The sequence below is a fragment of the Poecilia latipinna genome, unplaced genomic scaffold, assembly GCF_001443285.1.
Source record: "Poecilia latipinna isolate Pla-1442-1.1 unplaced genomic scaffold, P_latipinna-1.0 Scaffold64, whole genome shotgun sequence".
NCBI classification, from domain to species: Eukaryota; Metazoa; Chordata; class Actinopteri; order Cyprinodontiformes; family Poeciliidae; genus Poecilia; species Poecilia latipinna.
Genome location: NW_015112680.1, coordinates 332,097 through 335,985, shown reverse-complemented (window position 1 = coordinate 335,985; position 3,889 = coordinate 332,097). Strand labels below are relative to the sequence as shown.

General features: G+C 38.3%; 1 protein-coding gene and 1 non-coding gene across 3 annotated transcripts in view; one reads left to right on the top strand and one right to left on the bottom strand.

Moving 5' to 3' along the window:
- Positions 1-752, bottom strand: part of LOC106963772 (diencephalon/mesencephalon homeobox protein 1-A-like) — a 7,912-nt gene extending 7,160 nt beyond the window's left edge. Inside the window, exon 1 of one of the 2 annotated variants that reach the window (XM_015058861.1) lies at positions 347-752. The gene's annotated coding sequence lies outside the window, so the exon portion shown is untranslated. The remainder of the gene's footprint in view (positions 1-346) is intronic. The other variant, XM_015058868.1, reaches the window with a different exon arrangement.
- A 1,930-nt stretch (positions 753-2,682) lies between these two features.
- On the top strand, positions 2,683-2,754 carry trnae-cuc (transfer RNA glutamic acid (anticodon CUC)). The gene has a single exon. It is a non-coding gene; the product is annotated as a tRNA-Glu (tRNA).
- Positions 2,755-3,889: the final 1,135 nt, after the last annotated feature.

Genomic DNA, 3,889 nt, shown 5'->3' with positions numbered 1-3,889 from the left:
GACGGCGCCCGCCTGGCTTTTTTTTTTTTTTTAAAAGGGTTGGGGAGTTAAGAAAAAAAAAAAAAAAAAAAAAAAACAGGCAATAAATCAACCTAAAACCGTGCGAGATTATTTTAGAGTTGGGTGTAATTTACAGCTATTGAAAGTTTTACTAACATCTGTAAACTAACGTCACTTTTTTTTTTTTTTTTTTTTTTTGGGGGGGGGGGGGTTTTTTTTCCCCTAAAATAAAATTGCTTGATAAGAGCGACATAAAATAATAATAAATAACCCACTTTGTTTGCACAAGTTCTGCAAATGAAAAATACCAACACAGCATCAACTCTGATTCAGCAAAACACCTTACCTCGTTTTCTCCGCGCAATTTGTAGGTTTCTCCGCCGGAATAAATATTCACTTATATAACTACTTCTTCCAAAGGTTCAGCAGCCGCCCTCTCATTTTCTTCGCTCCCGGTTTTCCTTCGGTTTGATGTCTTGAGGATAGTCCGCTGCATGCGTTTCGCTCCGCTGTCCGCTCTCTCTTTGCGGTGGCTGTGGGGAGGATGCAGCGCTGCCATCTACGGGCTTTTAAAGCGCTCCGGGTGGGGTCACCGGGGACGCACGGAAGCTCCGACTGGTGCGCCAATCACGTCGCTTTCCTCCTCTTTTATCCTACCGAGGCGTGCACCTCCCTGTCTGTGGACCCCCAGTTTAACATCACTACATCTGAGCTGATTATACAAAACAGATAAATAGACAGAAGACATAAATCTCTGTTTTTTTCCTCTCTTTTTTTTGTTGCATATTTTTTAAATGATCCTGTTTTGATTTATAAATGCAACTACTACAACTTTTACCGAGAATTTATAAATCAGTCAGTAGATGCAGGTCTAAATAAATTAATGGCTTGCCTGTCTTTATGATGTTTGTTGTTTTCTTTTTCAGTAAAGCAATTGTCGAACTGATGTTTTCCAACTTGTTACCTTTTATCCTGTCATCAAAATGTTATTTATTACAATTATATAGTAGCTCCCGCATTTGGATTTACAGTAAAAATGTTATATTAAACTACAGTAGAGCATCTGTAAGACATCTGACAACAACAAAAAGTTATAATATAAAACAATCCAATATAAAACTGCTGTAGATGCTCGCTTTAATTCGTTACATTTCTTGTACAGGTACAACTTGCTTTATTAGTCTTTTTTAAATATATCTATATATAAATAATTGCCAATCAGCACAAATTATGCATTAAGTATTAGATTCATTTTATGGTCATGAGTTAAATAAATCTTAAGTTCCGACATCAAGCAGTTCCGTCTAATTTTGAGTTAGTGTAAATCTAATGAGACGTTTGTGTTCAGTGGAAAAAGACCCGTCACACTCGTGGTAATTAAATGATATGCAAATATTCGGCTCAGGTTCGGCCTTTATGCGCTCTCGCGGTGCGCACAGATCGGCCACTTTCGGGTTAATGCCGTGCTTTTAATTTTCCCTCGCAGCTTCCGCGCAGTTTTGTGGGAAAGCAGCTGAGATGGAGAGATTCAGCCCGGGCTGCTGCTGTGCCTCCAGCAGCTCCCCGGGCCCCGGAGGGATTTGGGTTAGGATTGGGTAGACAAGACGCCATTTCACCCCTCTAAAAAATGTCTTAAAATGACTGCTGGTAAGAGGATTAAAACAATAATACACCCCTCCACCCTCCCTTCTTCTTCGAGGTTTTTTAGAAAAGATTCCTTCTTGCGAGGAAAAACCGTTTAGGCTGGAATTAAGGGCAGCGAAAGTAGCCTTTTAATGTAAAGCCTGCATATTTTTGCTGAATTTAGAGAGATGGAAGCAGGTGGAGAGAGAAGAGAAGGGAGGCTGAGGTTAGACATTCAATCCCGATATCTCAGACTCCCGAAAGTCATGTGTGTGTGAAAATAATTTATTGAGCTGCAACTCAGCTCAGTTAAAGTTATGTGGTATTTCCCTTTTTATTGTTTGTTTTATCAGCCTAATGGAAGACTTCACGGCGTGTTGGGAACCTACAGTCTAAAGATGCCTGCTGCAACAAGTGGTTAGCAATCCCAAAACTCTGTTTTATTTTTAACGTAAAATCAAACAAGTATTTATTTATTTACACATATTTTCTCTCTCCATTTTCCTTATTATTTTTTATTTTTATTTTTTTACTTAATGTTTTCTTCTCCCTTTTTGTTGTCTGTAGCTGCTTCGCATTTGGGCCTAAAGAGGGAAAAATTGGATTAACTTGTGAACCGATGGACATAAGAACTTAAACTGGAGGTAAATCTGAGCAGTGTCTCTTTGTGGGAACCGTCTCTAAAGCAAAATAAAGCGAGAAGGAATTCCTCTCAGCTGCTCTTCCTTAAATCAGCTTTCCTACGCGACCTAATGCGGCCTAATGTCCAGCGTGGCTCAAGGCTTTCAATGAAGGAGTCAAGAGGCCCAGTTTAGAAGGATTTTGTAGGCCAGCAGCAGCAGCAGTCCGTCCTGACCAAGAAATAGGGAACAATCTTCTTCTTCTTCTTCTTCTTCTCACATTTAAACGTAAAAAAACGTACAGAGGTGAACGGGATTAAGCGCTTAAAATCATATAGCTTCAGAAAAAAAAAAAATTCAGAACAATACATGTAGAAAGCTTATCACCACACATCAGTTTGACGGGCCTTTGACGATGCCTGAGAAAACCTTTCAGCTCTCCCTGGTGGTCTAGTGGTCAGGATTCGGCGCTCTCACCGCCGCGGCCCGGGTTCGATTCCCGGTCAGGGAAATTTTTCCTGCAGTCGTGGGTGTTGAGCTGGACAGCTGCTCTCATTATCTCTTCAGTTTGTGAAAGTTCTGCAGAAAACATCTGATTCAGCTGTGATGAGGGAAAACATTCATTACACAAGTCCTTAGGGATTGACACAACCTTAAGCTTCTTCCTGGAAAACTTCAGCAAGTGTTTTCTATGGGCACAGATTAAATTACTCATATATATATATATATATATATATATATATATATATATATATATATATATATATATATATATAACAATGAATCGACAGAGTGTGTTTTTAATGGTATGTTAATTATCTTGGATTATAATTTAAAATGAGCAAACTGTAAATACCTTTCAGTAAAAAAATAAAAATGGTGGAGTGTGATATTTTACATGTAATCTCAGTAGAGTAAGATGTTTACCTAAGTATTATTTAAGTATTTTTAAGTTTCCAGTGTGAGCTTGTAGCAGTACTATTTCTATGCCACTAAAACACCTGATCCCATTTTCTTAACCTCTAGGTTCTTTATTCAGTTCAATTCATTTTTTTTTTCAATTGCAAAGGGAAATTAAATTGTTGTTAATCTTATTAATGCCATCAAACTTTCACAATAACATAACTAAAAACAGTTTATTAAGTACCTGCATTTTTATCTGTAATGCTTACTTTTTTTCATCCAATTCAAAAACAAATGATGGAATTTCATGTTCTAGACATAACTTGATAGTTTTGTTGTTAACTATACAAATTACTCTGGCAGTGTTGTTTTTTTTTTTTGTTTGTTTGTTTGTTTTGTCTTTCTTTGTTTGATACTTCCGATGCCTCTGATCCTCAGTGCTGCTCATAACTCTCGGATTTTGGTGGATTTCCCTGGGAGGCTCATTGTTCTCCTCACTCCGGCTGCATTGAAAGCTTTATCTTGTTAAAGCCTCTGCTTAGATCTGAGTTAGCGTCTTCAGTCATCCCCTTGCCTCCAAACTTCTATCCCTGCATCAGGACTTTGGCAGCATAAATCAACGCTCAGACGCGGAAGCTGCTGGGATTTATAAGTCATCTGTGGTTTTAATCAGGTTTATAATGCGTGCTTAGTTTGTAATTTTACCCCTCAAAAGGCTCGGAGTGAAACTCTCCAACTTCAGA